Source organism: Homalodisca vitripennis, unplaced genomic scaffold (genome assembly GCF_021130785.1).
Source record: "Homalodisca vitripennis isolate AUS2020 unplaced genomic scaffold, UT_GWSS_2.1 ScUCBcl_2354;HRSCAF=7027, whole genome shotgun sequence".
NCBI classification, from domain to species: Eukaryota; Metazoa; Arthropoda; class Insecta; order Hemiptera; family Cicadellidae; genus Homalodisca; species Homalodisca vitripennis.
This window is the reverse complement of record NW_025778496.1, coordinates 13,054-34,377: the sequence shown is the minus strand read 5'-3', so window position 1 is coordinate 34,377 and position 21,324 is coordinate 13,054. Positions and strand designations below refer to the sequence as shown.

The window sequence follows — 21,324 nt, the reverse complement described above, 5'->3', positions numbered from 1 at the left end:
CCAAGATAGGTTAGAGTCAATAGTAATTCCCAATAATTTTGTGATTGATTTCTTGTATCACAATATTATGGCAAGTGCCAGGAAAAATCTTGCTTCCTTTACAATTCCACCATCGTCAAAAACAAACTTTAGACAATTGAATTGAAAAAATTGGTGAAGTGGCAGTTTCATTGTCTCATCAGGTGCACAATTGAATACACTACGATGTTCTGACACGATCTCTAAGCACGGTGGAGCAACTCTACAAATAACTTAGCTATGGTAGGAAGGGTTGATCATGTTGACCTATTTATAGATGTCTGATGTCGAAATGATGTAAAGATTCATTTTGAGCTTCTTCGTAGTCGACTTTCTTTGGCTCTCTTTAGACAAACACGACTCCAAATTCCAGGAGTCAAGTCTGAGACAGCGTCAGATACCGGATGCTACATCAAAAAGAAGGTGAACTGGATCTAAAGTCATCATTCAAATTGAATCAGCCCTTCCTACCATAACTACGTAAATGTCTATCAGAATCTGCTACTAAGATTCAGGTTCTAGAATTGATCAATGGCATTCAGCAATCGAATTTGCAGAGACTTACGGCATCATTAACTATTGGATGATCAGTACAAATATTTTATTTTCAGTTCTGTATATACGTGACATGCGTTGCCGGATTCTGCTGGGTATATTTGTGAACTGCAACTGATTGCCAGTACGCAAAGTACCAGTCGCTCAAATGTTGTGGTTGTACATAATGTATGGGAAAGCGTACTTAGATGGCCAAATTATCATACCTTTGTCAATAGTATTTTGCTTTCATTTCGTATTTGTCTTGATTTTTGACAAATATGCCCTAAAATATTACTTTGAACAAATGGTTTCATTTTTTACATTACTTTTGTAATGGTTATTAAAACTGCCATTAAAGGGCACCGATCTTTTGCTTTGAAGGTCACTGTTTTTCATTATACCTCATTAGTAGACACCCTGGACTTAATTGATCCAGCAAGCCTTTCAAAATTGCCATGTCCCTGACTTCCATGAATTTGTGGTTCAATCGTTTTAAAAATGGCAGTGTTTTATTTTAAAGTGATCAGCATTCTAGTCGGCCTTGAGACAATTTATTAACAGAGTGCGAGATTTAGTCATATCAAGAGGTTGCCGAAATTCTGCCCAAGGATTTAGGTTTACAACGAGTAATTGCAAAATTCACCCCTTAATTGCTCACCAAAGATCAAAAGGAGTTTTAAGTTGCACAAGACTTGTATGAAATCAAGACCACCCTCTGGCGATGAGTCAGTTTGTGACTAAAATCCTGAAACAAAAGACCTATCATCAGCCTGTATCAAACCTGGAACCCAGAACCCAAAAAGCACAGCAAAATCACAGTGTTTTTTGGACACGAAGGTGTAGTGCATATGCTCCAGAGAACCACATTATCACCGAGAAGTACTACCTTGAAGTTTTTGGACATCTCAGGGGTGCAGTGTGATGAAAACATCCAGAATTGTGGGCCATTGGAGACTAGATGCTTGACCTTGATAATGCACTGACTCATTCCTCTCATAAGATTCAACAGTTTTTGGCCAAAAACCACAAGAGCTAAGTACCACATCCTCCATTCTGATGTGTGTGATTTCTGGTTGTTCCCAATAAATCTCCATTTAATCAAATTTCAAATAATTAAAGAGGTCAAACTGAATTTGACAATGGAGAAAAAAGTGATCTTGAAGGTGGACTTTGCAACTTTTTTTCTCTGAAGTGGGAGGATTGCTTGAACATGTGCATCTTGTCCAGCGAAGATTACTTTGAAGGAGGCTTAAGTTTGATTGCGATTGGTAAGCTAATTTTTTCAGTAATATAAAAATAGCGGCTACTTTCTGGACAACACTGTACATCACTGTAATGGAAAAATGCAGGAAGAATTAAAAAATGTATGTTATTTTTGTATATTTAATTAGTTTAAGATGACTTTAGTTTGCAGACAATCAACAATGAAGAAATACATAACATTTATAAATAAAATCTAATGAACTCTTGAACGTGTAACAATAAGAATATTCACTAGGTAGATCAACATAAAGAAGCACATCAGCCAATCACTAATGTGAGTTAAAAATCAATATTACAAATATGAACATTACCTTGTATTGTTTTCACTTTACGTTTTTGTCATTCTTATTTCAGACGAGGGTGTAGACATGATCAATAAATATTACTCAAAGTTATATTGAACATGAATGCTCACAAAATTGTAAAAGCTCGATATTTTTCACTGCCTTTTGTATTTTTTTAGGGTCCACTGATTTGAAAGAACACATGAAAGTGCACATGTTTAAAAATGATTTTTGAGTGGACTGAAATCTTAACCAGTAGAGAGCATTCTGGTTGTCTGTCCACTTTGGTTTGCACAGTCAATATGGGAAGTAGTGGACCCTATAAGAGCAATAATTCTTGACTTTACAGTTTCCGTTGTTGAACAAAATAGTACCTATACAAAAGTGTCTAGAAAAACGTTAAATGGAAACCCTGCTTCCCACATTGACAACTGGGCAGACAACTAAAAATGCTCCCTACTCGTTGAGAAAAGTTTCAGTCCTGTCGAAAATTCCGAAATATGTGTACCTTCACGTGTCTTTGTGTTCTTTTAAATCAGTGAACCCTAAAAGGTAGTTACCAATAAAATCCTTGTCTTTTAGCCCTGTTAATTTAAACTTATTTAACGGAACATTCTTTCTTTGCGTATGAATTCATATTTTATTGATCTGTCTATAAATACCAGTTAAATATATTTACAGTATCGAATATTTTAGTATATTATAGAACGTGAGCCGTGTTCATTCATTTTGTACACATCATGATGTAATAGGTACCGAGTGACGTTACAGGAATGTACAATATCATCTTCCACTTTACAATCACAGTCACTGTACACAGCGTGCTACACCGTGGCAGACGCCGGATGCTAGAAGTTGGTCTTGTACTTCTTGATCTCCACCATGATGTGGTGGATGTTGGTGAGCTGTGCCTTGGCGTTGGGCGTGAGCAACTTGCTGAACCGGTTGTAGTACTGGACCAGCTGAGTCAGTGCTAGCTGCAGCAGTGTAGAACCGGTCACCAGGCTGGGGAACGACTTCAACACCTCCTCCTGGAGTGTCTCCAGTGACTTCTTCCAGGTGCTGGAGAACGACTGGACTAGTGCCAGTGATTTACCTGTTCAAATCATCACACATGTGACTTCCATTATAGGTATGACCAAAATAATCAGATCTTTTATTGCGTGATGTGATGTTATAAAAACATGAAGCTAAACTGAGTGTGAAACACAATCAAGCATGAACAAGCTAATTACATTAACATATTATTATGATGTAACAGCTAATGTAGGATTTAAGCCTTTAAGTGCAAAACAATATTGTCTACATTACATAATGTGCCAGGCCTTCACAAACATCTATACCTGTTGTGCCAGTTACTTTTGTCCAAAATTTACCCTTTTTCTTTTACAATTTCTGATTTCGCTATTTAAAAAAACACATAATATATATTTCTTTTTTATTTTATTTTTGGGACGAGGCCTTTAAAATGGTTTGAGGTGTCACCTGACAATGAAACATTTGGTTTTGAAAGTCCTCATCCCAAAAATAAATAATATTGTAAGTTCTAATTGCTTTGATTAATCTCATTTTCTCAAATTGTAAATTTGTTGTACTAAAATCTTTGCTTTTTTATTTACAAAAATAAATAAAAGTGCAAAAAAGTACTAACACATTTTTTACAAATTCTAGGGTGTACGATTTTTTATCAGTGATAAACAGATTTGATATTGCAAAAATACCAGGCCTAAAATGCATATTTTGTAGCATTTTTGTAAAAAAAAAAAAAAAAACACAATTCATTCAAGTAAGAATTAAATAATCTTAGATTATTATTATGCTACTGAACTAAATATTTATGTATATATTTACATACATGCAAGCCTTGCAATATACCCTGAGTTGAAAAAATCAATAGCAAACCTTCAACCCTAATCTCCTCTATGTTGTTCTATTTTATAAACGTTTTATTCAAAATTATAACACATTTTCATTATGTAAAGGACAAAATAGCCTTTAACAAAATCTTCAATGTAAAGGAAAACTATAATTACCAAATTTATTCATGGTAACAAAATTGTGTATGGCAACAAAAGGAAACTATGATTTGTTTTAAAGAAAAATCTGAAATGAGGCTTAATTTACCTTTCTTAAAATGTTTTTGAATATTGTATACATTTTGTTTGTTTGTTTATTTATTTAACATCAAAGTTTACTTTATTAACACCCTCTATCATTGCTTGGGCAATTTAAACTTCACTTAAAATCTTTGTTCTTTTTAACTTTTTATTAGCTTCTAGAAAATGTTCTCCACTTTCTTTTTGTAGATTTTCTCTTCTCATCTAATTCTGTTCTTCAGCTTATTTCTTCTCTATTTCTTTTTCTATTCATTTTAGAGTGCCTGAAAGCTGGTTGGATTTATACTTGTTTATGTCTGCATTTGGACATAAAATTAATCATTTATAAACAAATAACTCCCTGTTTATATGCTGAAAAAGGGTACGGGTTTTGGTGCCTTTTAACTAAACTGCAACTTACAAAATTCATAACTTAGGAATTTAAGATCCCATTAAGACCAAATTATATACAAGATACGATTTCATACAATTGTACTGTTTTGAGTGTGTAATTTTAGGATTATATGACAAAAAGGTTGTTATTAAATTACCATCTTGATCCGGATTGTCCAATAAATTTGACAATAATCACATTTAAAGCTTTAAAAGTCTTTATATTGGGCATGTAATATTGTAAACCACTATATTATTTATTGTTTAACGGCAGAATTTGTTAATTTACCACAGTCAGTGACTGATCTTTGGATGTGCAAAAGCTAGACTACTGAAGTAACACCGCTCTCTAATAAAATAATAATAAAATTGGAAAATTAAAACTTCAATTATTGTAAATTAACTTATGTAATTTTGAACGTATCGTGGTTTTCTACAACCACACTTAAACAATTTTAAATAAATTTTTGTTAAGTTATAATTTTCATTCTAATAAACTTTTTTAATCTAGGACAACTCAAACAAAACGTTCAAATAAGTCTAGCTGAAATAACTGATCCAAACTCAAACACACACCTCTTTAACACGTGCCATAATGTGTTACTTAAAAGTTCTAGTGACAAAATTTCCATCTATACTTACTTTCTTGTTTCTTTAACTGGTCACCCTGACCCTTTTCCACGAGAGATTCTCCCTCCTTCACAAAACTGCATAACTCCTCCAAAGTACGGACTGAGAATCTCCTCGACGTACTCTGTACTCCTGCTGTTCAGCTGTTCTCGGAAGCTGTCCATCTCCTTCGAGCTATCTCGCGTCCTCTCCTGCAGTAAATCCATAAATTAGCAAATAAATATACGAATGACAATCAGTTTAAATCAAAGCACTTACTTCTCACAGACAATCTTCAGTTATCAAATAAAATGAAAGCGAAGTAATGTGGCAAAGCTCAACTGCTACAATCATCATCACCCATCTAGTCATCTTGTTCTTTGCAATACGTACTAATCCACTCGCTCATCTAATTTTTTTTCATTTAACGTCAGTTTTTTCTTTCAGTGGTATTGCGGCTGTCAATCTCTTAGGTCCACAAAATAAGAACCGTGGTTATTAAGGTTACTACTATCTAACCATCTGAGTGGCCTCGTCCCTAACACAGACAGCTTTTACAATTCGCCAATTTCAACAGATAATGCATGAAGTTATATTATTTAGTTTTGATGTGGACAGAGTACTTACCTAATTAAATCCACTCAATTACGATTACCAATGTTCAACACTTGACCTGTTCACTCCTAGTCTTTCTGTTCAGAAAATATATTACTGTTTTATCGTAAATAACCCCTAGAAATAAATCATCAACTGACCAGCCCTAAACCCTTCCAACACCTCTCCTGCTCGCCCTAACGATAATTAACACCATATTTATATTACTTTGCTGCCCTAAATAATTGTATCGATGGTCCTGTCCAAACACTGACTGCCATTCATACAGCATGCAGTTTGGTCACCATAACCTACGACAGCGCTCTCTGGTGGTCACCAAAGTAACAAGCAAACTTCAGCCTTGAAAGAATGATCAGTAACCACGGTAATCTGTCCGATTATCCAAGTAGGATGTACGATGCAGTATCTACAGTAAAATGTGTGTACATTAAACACGTTCAACAAATGATCAAAAAGAAGCCATTTGTACAGAAACAACAGCCATAATGGAAAAAAAATTAAAGTTATGAAAAAAATCTTTTAATGTGACAATAAAGAAGTTTAATGTGCTAACACAAAGGATATTATTTGTTTTTAATTTTCCTATATGAATGTTTAATTTTTTTAATGCATAATTCATACATGAAAATTAGATAAACTATACAGTATATGTTGTGTATGTTAATAAAATTATAGTATGTACACTATCTTGGTAAATGTTATGCATTGCAAAAGCTCACATTCTTCATGGCAAACACACTGTATTTTGTCTGCCTTGGCTGAAATTCTAGTAAAGCAAATAAATTCTAGAACAAACCAATAGATAAACAATGTTAACTCTTCATATCTGGAGTAATGATTAATAGGATCATGAAGCTAATGATACCATCTGTTAACCCTTTGAGGACTAAGGGCAAACCTTTGTCCCTAATGTTTTTCTAGGTCTACAATTTATACAAACTGCGGATTTATGTAACACTTTGAATGCGGATCCTGTAATTTTACAGAACGCCGAAATTTCCAAAGAATGCGGATTAAGTAATTTTACGGAATCAATGATTTTAATTTTATCGTATTACGCAACCCTTAATTTTGTACGTAATCACAAATTACGTAATTTGATGTCTATTGTGTTGTTATTAACAAAATTCTCCACTAGAACGTGCTGTACTATATCAGCTTGTTTACAAAGCAACAGCTTTCCTTTATTTTAGAGCATAAATTTTTTTAAATTTTCGAACAAGTGATTCTACAGTTTTTCCTTTGTTAAAAAATGATGTGGCACACTTTATAAATATTATGAATTTTAAAATTTTTTTGAAAGCTCAATGGAATCCTGAAAATTACTGTGACTATGTACAAATTGAATAAAACACTTTGAGGGTTAAAATAATATATTTTGTTCCTAATAAATTATCGTTATTTTATTGATATATTATGTACATTAATTATTTTGTTGTAAAAGAGTAAATTAACTATAAATCTGATGAAATACTACATATGCTACTCACAATAAGGATGGACAAGACCATGTCGTAGTTGTTGATGAGGAAGATGAGCTGCTCCTTACGTTGTGGAAAGATTGCCGCCATTCGCAGAACGAAACATTCCACCTCGTCCAGCAGCTGCGCAAGCAGTCGTGTTACTCTCTCGTCTGGGAAACTTTCACTGATCCCCACTACGGCCGCGCTGAACTCTGCATACCTCCGCGTAATCTACATCCAAGGAGTTGTTACTAGCTAAAATTTATATTTTCCTTAGCAAGATTAATAAATAGTACAAAAATGACCATTTCTGGCTAAGGGATCTAACAAAAATTACACTCTGAAAAAACAATTCTTAGTAGTTCTTGATATTCACTGTAATACAACAGAAAATACATTATAGTGATAATGTCATATCATCCGCTGCCAAAAATACAACTTAACAACCTTAGCAAACCGATATTTGCCCACCAAAGATTTTAAAGGAGCTAGGAAGAAATTCCACAAACAGCAAGCAGACGTTAGAAATGATTTACTGAAAACAGCTGTTCTGTTACGGAAATTTACAACGTTATCAGGCCAATGCAATTCCTCACGCACTCTTCAATAGTAATGATTACAAAATCGTTTGAAAAATATTTTACCTCATGATATAAACCATAACACACTGCTGTCTTCCACCTAGATCACAAAAGGTACCTAAATGGTGAAGAAGAATGCTTTTATTTTGCCAGAGATATTGTTGGGGGAAATACTCACATAATGGGGCTTAGTTTCCTTGCTGAATTTGGTTGGATCACAGTCCTTCACACTTTGGATGTTGAGGCGGAAAACATATTCAAACCTTAAACACAGCGTAACAAGCTTGGATGACTAAAACAGATTACTTAAACTGATTAAAAAAGAAAATAAATGTTGTATTTTTTGGATTATTTAAATCTAAATTCATTAGTATTCTGCATGGTAGAAAGATGTCTTTTACTCAGTTCAGGTCAGATGCTTTTCTTCTATATTTTAAAATTATTTGTGAAAAGTTGTCAACAGAAACTGATAAAGAAAAAAATTAGAAAATTAAAACCTTAGAACACAGACAGATCATTAGAAAAAACACATAAAAGGGAAAACATATGTATTGATTTGATACAAATATATTAAATCTCATAGCTTATTATGAAAGAATTAATTGGGATAGGCTAGAGATATAGTAATTGAGAGCAATATTGTTGGAATAAATGGCATAATTAAAAACAAAATGTGGCATGGTAAACATTCATAGTTATTTTTAATTGCAGCTAACTGATTAAGAATGCAAGTAAATAATGTTTATACTGATCAATAACTGGAAAATGTAAAAAGTACAAAGATCTTCAATTGACAAAATTCTAGTATATTGATTGTTTATGTATTTACTAAAAAAAAAATATTTCATCTGAAATATTTGAATTTTTTTCAGTTCATTTATTTCAACATTAATAAATAACCAAAATCATCAACCATAACCAGTTGTTGACAAAAATTTTGATTTCTAGCATAGTTTTTAAATTGCAATTTTAACAGGCTGCCATATTGTACTAAATTGAGATAGAGACCTCTGGTTTGCAGCATACCCCTCCCCAATCCCCCATTTAAGCTAAAATCCCATATACCCTAAAACACCATGATTTTTAGTACTATAAGATCCTCCCCATGGATATCAGTTGATATATTTCTGTTCGAAAGTTAATGTGGGGGAGGGGGTGAGAGGTGAGACTTTTGTTATAGCTGGTATATATGTTTCATATTGTCCATTTGTTGACAACCATAGAATTATATAGCATTTGCAGAATTTTTCTTACTGGTGAGTTAGTTTTCTCTAGTTAATATGTAAACAGTCAAAATATTAGAATTTTGTCAATTTAAAATCTTTACGTCTTTTTTAACTGTCCAGGAATTGATCAACATGAACAATAATTACTTGCATTCTTAACCAACTAATTAGCGATGACTTAAGAGTTATTGCTGAAACCCCCAAGGATATTGGTTGAGATAATTCTGTTGAACAATGTTAATATGGGGGGGAGAGAACTTTTGGGACACATAGTATATTTTTTTAGAGTATGATAGGTACTTTGGTTTACTACTCATGTGATCTTCAATTCCAGCAAACAAGATGCACAAAATGTTATCTTCATCATTTTCTGAGCGGTGCAATGTGGAATCTAAGTGTTTATTGATAGTATGCTCAAATTTTTTGAAGAAGAACACAACATCAAGCCAGATCAAGCAACGTCGAGCGTGGCCGCTGCTTGGACAGGTGACCGCTGAGCGATCCTGTCCTTGCAAGCGGCCCGCCTGGCCGGCCATTGGTGGTGGTTCGGAAGTCACCATTAAGCTGTTGGTCCCCAGGTTAAGTGTTAGAGAGGGCTTCTTAGCCCTAACTTCACCTGGTAAAATAAGGCATTCTTTACTTTTTTTTTTTAACATCAACTAATACTGCTAGTTTTAGAGACAGTCAAAATAGTCAGTCATCATCCGAACCTCTTTTTTTTGCCTCTAACTGATCTGCATTTTTGGAGAGAAGCAATTAATCTCATTATTATTGAAATGCTACACACAGCAGCAAAAAAAAAAAAAAACACAAAAAAGATTATCTTCAGTGGTGCATATGAAAAATTTTTGATCACAATGTTTTTGCCAGGGATTTGAATTAGAATGTTTTGGAGGGGAAAATTCATTCTTATCTAAAAAAAAAATTACAACACAGTGCATACGCATATATAATACGCTCAATATAGAGAAATAGAGAACATTCCCAAACTAGAATTAGATTGAAAAGAAAACGTAACGGGAACAAGATTGAAAGAGAAGAAACTTATTGGTGATGGAGAAGCAGTAACAGAAAGAGGGTCTGATATCATTGAAACCAAAAAGACTAAAGTTGAAGAAACAAAGTTAACATACCTGTGCCATATGATTGCCTGCATAGTATCCCAGTATTGGTCCAGGGCAGGGACAGCACGTTTGTGACACAACAGCTGATAGCGCAGCACCAGATGCATGCACAGAAACAGTGCAATGGAGTCATAGCATGATGACACAAATGTCTTCAGGTTTTTCTGCAAAAACAATTTAACCAATGAGAATTTATATTAAGTTTAGCCGACTATAAAATGACTTCAATTGTATTTCTAGTAAAGGAAACAACAAAAACTTTGCTTACAATTGGAGATAGAAGATATGAATATAAATGGAAGTCTTTCAGTACAGGTGTACCACAGGGATTCATTTTAGACCCAACACTATTTCTGATTTTGGGTTGGGCTTGTCAATGACCTACAATAAATTAAAGAGTAAGTGAAATACTGTAAGATGTGATACTCGACTTTTGAAGGACCTAAATAGGCTATTATCAATTTGAACTGCATAATATCATTATGTTTTCTTTGAAAAATTCATGAATCCTAACAACATATACATTTTAGTATTATAACAAATTGATGAAAATATGTGCTAAGAAAAACTGGAAAACAATCTTGAACTGCCTTGAAAGTTTTGCAAAACATTTTCAGTTTTCAAGAGATAACGACAATGTACTATGGATCTTGCTTTTATCTTGACAAAAAAAGTTATTGTTGTTATCTTTGCTTATTTTTATTTTTGGGATATCATTAACTCGTGAACCAATTTTTACAATTATACACCAACATGAAACTGGAACTTACAAATTCACAGGTGGAGAGTGTTTATAAAATACTCATTTTACATGCATACACCGTGATGAAATTCAGTATTAAAATCAATGTAAATAATTCTGCTTCCATAATTTGTAATAATTAAAAGTAACCAACATTTACAGCAACCGTTTTATCCTCGTAGTATGGCCCTTATAATGAATTGGAAGGCATAAAAATTTAGCAGAATATCAGCCGAAAAGAAGTTTTTTATTCCAGATGTACATATGTAATAAATATTGTTTGTTAGCTTAGCTGATAGCGAAAAGTTGCCTAGGCACCTTCTACTACCTTGAAAGATTGCCTACGAACAGTTCGAGTTCTACAGAATTAAGAGCTCAATATTTACCAGCAACAGATTGAGTGTCTCGCTCATGATACGGTTGAATAGCTCCAGAGCCTGGTTTCCTCGGACCATGAAGAAGTCGCAGATGAACAAGTACTCCCTGCACGCATTGTCCACCAGGGCGTACTGCTCGCTGCGGAACAGTGCCTCATAGGGGTGCTGCAATAAACACCTACGTCAAAAATAAATCCACAAAAAAAAACCCAAGTACAAAAAATAAATCTAGTATTTGTCCAAGTGCCTCAGAAAAAGTAATAAAAATCTTTCATACCAGAGAAAATATAATCCAACCAGCAAGCCAATTCTTTCCAATCCATTCCCGTTCTTTTGTGATACTTGTCTGCCAAAATCGTGAATTTTCACTACAATGCTTTGTCAAAGTTATTCTGCCTGCACCATTTCACCATCTGTTCTGTTATTAGTGAGTGCCTATTTAGTTGACGAATATCCTAATAGATCGTGCAGGCATTACTTTGCTTGGATTTCTATAAAGACTTAGGCAGAGATTTGTATTTAAAAATACTGATATTGGCTTGCAATGTTTGTTTACATCTACAAACACGACGTCAACTACGAAATATTACGGTATATCTAATGATAGATCAGTAAATGGGTGGATTATAATAAACCTTTTATTTTTGAAATTACTCACAGATGTTATGTTACATAAAATCGATTTAATACAATGTCACAAGTATAATTTTAAATAACAGATTCATTGATTATACTAAAGAACCAGAACCCCTGACTAATAGCGTAATATTACAACAAAATGGCATCAACCTATTGTTAAGAGTAGACATGAACAATAATTATCTCACTTCTCACCCTTTTCTCCCCCTTCTGGGCAGAGTGAGGGATGATGATATCTGCCTCCAACAGTGATGTAAGCACCTCTCCTCGGTTGCCGATCGTGAACACTGTGTTCTTCTGCTTCAGTGAGGACTTGTGGAACAGGCCCTTGTGTCCCGTATCCTCAATTCCCATCAAATCATCTTTGGTGGCTTGCTCCTCAAACTGGACAAAAATGTGCAAATTTGGATCAAAATACACTGTTGCGTATCAAAATAATATTAGTTCTAGACAAAGGTGGTAATTCTTCGTCTTCTGGATGGAACTTGTACCATCTGACCTCTTCCATTTTTAGAGGGGGAAGGACTATTACCTGCACTGCATAACTACATGAGCAGTTTGTATTTATCTCAAAACTCCTTGTTAGAAAGATAAATTGACCAACTGAGTTAACACAAACAAGGAGTTTTCACATAAAAATCACAAAAGTTACACCAATTTTTAAGAAAGATGATCACTCCTCTACCAATAATATTATAAGCCTGTCCTGAACAAAGTATCTAAAAAAACTCTTTTTTATTAGAATGCTTGATTTTCTGAACAAGCACAATTTGCTTTCTGAAGATTGATTCGGTTTCAGAAAGGATAAGTCGACCAAAGACGCTGTTGTGAGTCTAGTCAAATTGGTTGTAGAGGGATTAGAAAGCGAAATTCCACATTAAGTGTGTTTCTCGACTTCAAAAGCATTTGACTGTGTTGACCGTGTGAAATTACTTGACAAACTCAAGTTTCATGGCATCAGTGGTGTGCCTCTTCTATAGCTTAGTTCATTTCTTCAGGCATAGAACACCAGTTTTTCAAATTTCAGACAAATTCTTTGAACCAATTTAACTGAGTATGGGGTCTCTCAAGGATGAATCCTCAGTCCAATTCTTTTTCTTATCTATGTCAATGACACAGGGTCATCGCTATGGTATGAGAGACTTGTAAAGTATGATGATGACACAACGTTTCACTTTAGTAACAATTCAAAAATAATTCTGAAACAACAAACTTTTGTTGGCACAAATAATTGTGTTCAACAATTAGCTTAAATCTCAAAGCAAATTCCTCAAAATCAAATGTGCTGACTTTCGCTTTGCAATGCAATTGGGAGATCCAAACGGCGAGCCAGCCGTCTTATTCGATCAGTCCTTGCTGGACGAAGTCGAATGGTTACGTATAATATACTAACACTTATCCTCACGCGCAGAAGTTCATTTTGTCAGCAAGTTGCCAGAAATCAATTAAAACTGCCTTGATACCCAAGGCGTTAAAGACTTGCTTAAAATGATTTTTAATGTCCCAAGGATTTTTAGCGCTGGCGAGTATATGGCATGCAACTGTGCAACTGGGTGACTGCACAATCAGTATACTGACAACTGGCACTGGAAGTGGGTAAATTGGCAACAATGAATATGGTATGAGTGAGAGTACTGTAAATTTGATTGGGGTTGCACTGTAGTGTGGATGTTTTTAAAAATTCTGCAATAAGAGGAAGGTGAACTGGAGCTAAATTCAACATTCCAATTAAACAAGCAAAATTTAGTACAATTGAAATTTTCAGTTATTTACATTATATTTCTTAGCAAATTTCAAATCAATCTATTAAATTGAATCACAATTTATTTTAAAATATTGCATAATTTTATAAATCAGCTATTGACAAACTTTTATGAGCTGTTTTCTTTAATTATCAACAAATGATTGTACAAGTTGTCAGTTCTAAGAACCAATGTTTATGACTTAAGTTCTTGGTTCCTCTAAATAGCAACACGCCTGAGACATTAATTGTTTTACAAATACTGCGGATTTCACACTCAATGTCTAGATGATGTTAAAATAGTTTATTACGTTAGAAATATTTCTCACCTGAAGCTTCATGAGTCTAGAAGAATAAGATTTAAAATACGAAAAGTATATCTTGCCCATTGTGTCGACATATTCACGGCAGATTTCTTCTGCTGCTTCTCTCTCGTTAGCAAGAGTGAACTCAAAATAGAACCTGGAATTAGGGAAATATAAAAACTACTAAACTACCATGACTTATTACAAAATTTCAAAAGACTATCAATAGTATAATTTTTCTCAACTTTAAAAAACTACACATTTAGTTTTATGATCTTAACAATTAATTGTAAAAAACATGTAGTCTGATTCAAATTAACATGATTAATGAATGGGCAAGGTACTATGTAATATACATTTTTTTGTTATTGTTTGTTAATTGTTGTTGCATTTTTAATTATATTTATATATTGCATACTTTTTAATTTATATTTATTTATTAAGATGTTGATGTCTAGTATATTGTAACTGAAAAGACCACCTTCTACAAAGTGTATTGGTACAATATCTGTTGTTTGAATAAGAATTCATTGATTTCCAGTTCTCTTTAATTGATAAAATTATTTACTTATAAAATTTTAAACTTTAAATTGTTGATTAGTAGGTTTCAGTAATCTATTAGTATATTAAGTTAATTAGTCATCATAAATCAGTCATCATATTTTGACATGACATGTTTCTGTGATTGTATTGTCAATGATTGTAACATAATAATATGATAATTATTGTAAATCATGTGAACTTTTGTGTAAAAGCATAAAACACGAGACTATTTAACAATAAAGCAATGTACACAATAAAAACTTCAGTATGTAACTATATTTATAAAGTAAAGGTTATTAACCAAAATATCATGGTTTACATTAGTTTTTCAAAAATTCCCCAAAACTCTTGTTATCAGAATTTTTGGATTATTTATATTTTTCCTTTGAGGTTCAGGGAACACAGGACTACGAATTGTGACATAACTTGCAAAATTATTCATTTTTTGAAATTAGTATTTTTTTGAAATTAAAGAATTTACTTGTATTTCAGCATAGCATTCTGCGGCACTTGATAATTTGTCATTGGTTTGCGGAACTTGGAGATCTGTTCCAGCATGTACGCCCTTATCTTGGTGACAGCACTGATTTTCAACTGTTCCACAACCTCCTTCACGTCCTGGCAAGCTTTCACATCTGTAACACAACGTGCGATTAAGAAGAGTTGGACACTCAATATTACACAATTACAATATTACTAACACACCAATATATTTAACTGGCCTTAGTTTTCTTAAACACTTAATAAAACATGTTTATGAAAGTTTTGCTGGATGAGCGATATTAATTTTGTGTAAAAATAAGTGTGCATACACTAAGATTAACGATATGGTAAACAAATAAAAGTAATGCAGTTCGAGTTTACAAAATTACGCCATCATTGAACATTAAAGCAAACCAACTTCCATCAAGGTTTTCGATACGCTGTCGTAAGAACAGTGATGAAATAGCTGATTCATCGCTTATTCTTAATACCGAGTTACTCTATGTATTATAGTGTGTAATATAGAGTTATATTAGAATACGTATCAGCTGCCATGTTGAATGTTGTAAACAGCTTTTCTGTTTTTTGGTTAGAGAACATTGTCTCTAGTCTCAAGATAGCAAGGGTAACCTCACATTCAAAAGTTGAGACTTTCACAGAAAATTAAAGACCAATTTCAGTTCTATCAGTTTTCTCAAAATTATTTTCAACTTGTGAAAATGTCAAGCCTTTAATATTTCTTTACATAATTTTCAATAATAAATAAATACCGATTTGGCTTTCAATCAAATATATCAATTTTGGGATGATCTTGATTAGTTTGATTGACTTTGTACTGGCTGCCTTGGGCCAGTGGGAGGCAATTTGTCGCCTGTTCTGTGATTTTTAGAAGGCTTTTGACTGTTTTAATCATGAAAATTTCTTGGACAAAATGGAGTACTATATAATTGGAGGAATCGCAGTTGAGTGTAATTCAGAAGCTTTCTCATGGGTTGCAGCCAGATTTTAGAAAACTGTCTCTACACTATTCTGGGATGTCAAGGTCCTGAACTATGAATTGATTCCATATTAAAAAAAAACAACATTTAATAATGCAGCATTTCTGTTTATATTAATTATAAACAAATAATGTACCTTTATAGCTCTGCTCTTTGACAAAACTGATCTTGTGATTGAGGTCTGTTAAAATGAGCAAGAAACTCCTTATCCGTGACGGCACACTCTAGAATTCCTCTGCAAACAGAAAAAGTTATCAGCTTTGTTATATTAAACTAACCAAAGCTCATGCTATTCATAGATTATCTATTCATCAGTATTATCGGCGATGAGGACAGTAAAGAAACTGAAGATAAATGTAACCAAGAACAAGGTTGGCAATAGAACAGAACTCATCTCTCCCAGCTGCCTCTAGCTGTTTGCGCTTCTGCACTAAACATTGAGTTGAAAAGAAACACTCTTGAATTCTTGCAACTGTGATGAACAGTTAGCAGCTATTTGAAAATTAGTTCATTACAGATGATGACAGTTCTAACATTGTTTTATTACATTTACTTTTTTTCAGAATGAAAAATTTACTTTAATACACACGGACATTCATGAAGTCAGTGTAATGCGGCTTTTCTTGACATCTATTGATACAAATAATTTTCTGTTTTTTTTTTACAATGACTGAAATATCATACTTTAGCCCATACAGTACTTTCCTCTTGATCCCGAGTCCTATAGAATGGAAAAAATTCACAATGATGAATTTTTCTAAGAATCATGCTACCCTTTAAAACCTTTTGACTGTAAAAAACAGAACTAATTTGGATTAGCTAGTCAGGTACGTCCACACTTCTATGACTCAACTTAAGTGATACTCATATTAAATTACACATTAATTATCTACAGTGCGGAAACTCACGAGATAAGTGCAGGTGGAACGGCGATATCACCGATGAACTGGCTCAACTGCGCTCGCACGGCCTGACGGTTATGGAGCTGCTGCGACATAGACACAGACTTGCGCTGCAGTGATAAAATTTCACTGCTGATACTGCCTAAGTCAGACTGGAAACCCAAGAGCATGCTCTCCATCCTCTATGTGAAACAAACAGTTTCACTCTTCAGATATTTACACATATTATGGTTTCATGTCATGAAGTTAACAATAATTTTGTAAAACACAAAACATGTAAAGTTATACTTTTATTACAGCCAATACACTTTCTTTCTTTACTGGGAAAACAACAAGTTTACAAAAATATCACTCACTTAGTTTTTTATCCATCTTTTAGTCCTCTTCAAAAAGCAAGTTACCATAATTCGGTAATCACAGTCATTGTAATATCTGTATTCCAAAGCAATGTTATATTATGTTTTATATTTGTACATCTTATTTTGTTCTATATTAACCCTTCCGCTGTAGACGGATATATTAGAATGGTAGACTAATACGCCAAATAGTAATATCCGATATTATAGATTATGTCTTGTTGAGAGTTTTTTTTTAGTTCACAAAAAGCGATGTAATGTCACCAAGTCTTTACTTCGCTCATATCAGTAACAGTATATGCCTTTGATTGGGCTTCAGAGGGTTAAATTAGTCAGATTTAACTCAATCTGATTCTGATTAAATTTATTTAATATTTCAAAGTATTTTTTAGAGTTTAAAACTTACTTTAAGTTTTTTTTAGTTAAAAAGAAAGCACTGGTAGTCTACACATCAGATAAATTACCTGCATTCCGTAATTAATCAAGAGTTTACTGTATTTGTGTTGACTTGTCTTTCCATGGAAGGTATACACTTATAGTGTTACATTGTAAAACCATGAATATCATTATTTTGTTCTTACTTTCTTTACCAAAATTAAGTAAACTTTTGTATTACAAAACAGTTTTAATCCTTTACATAGTTTTGCTTGTACTAATTACAGTACAACAAACTATAAAAATTAAGCTAATTTTATAAAAAAGTTATCTTTGTCAAATACACTTCTTGTTACCTTTTCAATCTTTCAACATACGTTCAACAATAATTAATTAAATTTGGTCACCTACCTCAAGAATAAAATCACAAGCTGCAATTTGGTTATGTAAGCTGACGATGTTCTGGCTCTCTTTAATGTAGTCTTGGATCGATTTACTTTCCACTTCCTTGAGTTCTTGCTCTACTTGTTTGGAATACTGCCTTAGGTCCGTACCAGACTTCAGGACCTCTTGCACCACGTCTGTCCCCAGTTGTTCTTCAATACTGTTGTCACCCATTGCCTGAAACCAGTAGTGTATATAGAAAATTATTTTAGAGGGGGCAGATAGAATGGGTGGCTTAGGAAATATAAAATATTCTCCCCAAAACATGGAAAATTTTCCAGTACAATTCTTCTGATCTTTCTCTGGGAAAATGTTAAGCTTTAAAAACTCAAGAATGTGTTCCAACTTTAAAAACAAATTACTGAGTGCAATTTTAATGTTTGTTTTTTGAAATTATCAGGGGGAGGGCTTTATCCCCCTGTTGCCTGTGACCAAAGATGTCTCTAGAGCGAGTTCCAGTAGGGATGCAGAAATCAATGAGGAGGTGAGGAGAGTCAATAAAACAGTTTAGAATCTTCAACAAAAATGTGACACCCTGAAGTCGTCTTCTATTGGAAAATTTCCTTTATCCTCTCCAAAAGTGAAATTTGTTCATTACAGTGAAAAGACCAGAACTACAATATTAGTGATTTTACTGAATTAAGGTAACATACAACATTACGTGGCTATTTCACCAGCCATATACTCCAAGATTGTTCCCAGTAGTAGGTCCTTCTATTTTGTTGACCAGGCTAACAACAAATACCTGTTGACTGAGTACTAAAAATTGAGATGTCTCAATGAAATTTGGAACAAAAATATTACCGGATCAACTGCATTGTAAATTAAATTTGAAGTAGGTCCGACAAAATTAAGTGCCTATTTATGCGTATTAGAAGCTGTTATGCTTGTTGACCCGGGGTCAACAACCAACAATAATCTGTTGATCGGGCACTAAAAATTGAGATATCTCAATGCAACTTGGAACAAATGAGTATTACAAGGTTTTAAACACCTTAAATTGATCGGACTATGTAAATGCCTTTTTATACATATTACCATCCTGCGTGGGGTAGGGTACGATAAGCGGACCCGGTTTTTTATATTGAAGGATGTAATCATCAATACCTAATATTCGCATCTCAAATCCTAGCCTATCAATCAATATAGAAGTAACTATAGTTCTCAATAACAATCATATGTTTTAAATTAAAATATGAATTTAATATTTACAGTGATCAAACAAATTGTTATAACCAAAATTAGGAAAACTGTTTTCAGGACGAGTCCAACATGTTGAAGCCACGAAAAACATGTCTGGACATCATCTTTCAAAACAATGAATGCCATGTAGTTTTTTTTTTTTTAAATTGACTGCCATTTTTAATAATCAAATGTTACTTATGTAAAATTGAAATATTACCCTACGTGTATTATTTGAAAGTTTTTACAGCTGTTGATATGGATTATTTAAGTTAATTGTTAAAAACTATTAATCAGTATCGATTGATTATATCGATGGTTATGATTAAGTAATATTGTTTGCCTATTTCGATATAAAAAACCGGGTCCGCTTATCGTACCCTACCCCTCTCCGCTTGTTGAACTGGGTCAACAACTAACAATAATCTGTTGACTGGGTACTAAAAATTTTAGATATCTTCCGTCTGATTAACAATGAATTAACGGACAATATACAAAATCTTATAATATTTCTTTGTTCCCAGTTTCATTAGGATATTTCAATTTTTAGTACTCGGTCAACAGGCTATTGTTGTTGACTCGGGTCAACAAAATAGCCAGTTGTTTAAATACTATTAGTTCAAATACAACCATAGCTTATATTTGTGTGCTGTATACAATAAAGAAATATATAAACAGGCACACGCCAAAGTAACATTTTTAATGTTTACATTTTTTGGTAATTTGTGTTATTTCTCCATTGCAAAACAATTTTATTGAGTACCAAACTTAACAAAATGTATGAAGTACTGTATTAATAAATATAAAATCTTCTAACCTTGTCGGATAACTGACAGAGAAGACAGGCTAATTGTTTATTAAAGTAATAACTTGTAATTTATTTCGCAAGACGGTTATCACTTTTAAACTTTTCCAGACGACATAATGAAAGTAACCAAGCAACTATATACTAACATAACCTAACTTTACTAGTATTTTCAATTTTGACATTGACTGACAGAGACAGTTGGAGCTGAGATTTTTTTTTTTTTCTCATAGGCTTTGGAAATTCCACGAAGCGACATACACTTGATTTCTCAAATATTCACTGAACTATTGCATATATTTTATTAAAAAGATAAAAATGTTCTCTATGTATAACATTTACAGTCTTGAATTGGAAAAGAAACACTATAAAATATTAACTAAGAGGCCAAGCGTTCGCTATTCCCATCTTGTTTGGTCCGACAAATAATTATGGCAAGAAGAAATTTTTCACTTGAGCAGTAAAAAAGTCTTACTAAAAGGTTTTAAATGAATTAGTAATCTTATCAAATACAACATTGGTTGACGATTAGTTCCAAGAAACGACGTTTTAGCACTGCAAAAAGAATGCAAATTATAACATGCGAAAAGGACGAACATGTACCCACAAAATAAAAAAAAAATCATATACAAATACAAGATAATACTGTATAATAGCGATGTGCAATCTGTGATCATGTGGATATAGATTCCAATGTAGAAAAGAGGTTTTATTTATATTAATATTTCAGTAAACTAGAAAATATAAAATCACGGTACTTTGGGATTATACCGACCACACCCAGACATGAATCGTTATTTCACATTTCGTTTCTACTGATTACTAGATTAGCGTAGAACAATATTTCGTCAATATAAAACAGGAATTGTCTTATCGCAAACACCTCCCCATCCTCAGACAGAGGTCAAAGTCGAGCGTCTAGTAGATAACGTGATTGCAGAGTCTCGCCGCCCGTTCAGCTGGTGCATCGCTTTGTTGTACTTCCGTGTTTTACCTCTACATTTCTCCAAACACAAAAATTCAACAAAAACAAACATTTACCAAAACTAAAACTTTTTATTAAAAAAACACTCAAAACTTGTTTTTATTCTTGATCACATTCCGCCACCCAAAATGCGAGTGCCTCCGGCCATCAGCGCGGGCTTCAGCAGCACCTTCGGTGCTGCCCCGCGCTGATGTCGACGAAAGAAAAACATCCCTCGAGATAGTACCTATCAGTAAAA

At 33.4% G+C, this 21,324-nt stretch overlaps 1 pseudogene; it reads right to left on the bottom strand.

The window, feature by feature from the left end:
• Nucleotides 1-2,005: 2,005 nt before the first annotated feature.
• On the bottom strand, nucleotides 2,006-20,284 carry LOC124371991 (annotated as a pseudogene).
• Nucleotides 20,285-21,324: the final 1,040 nt, after the last annotated feature.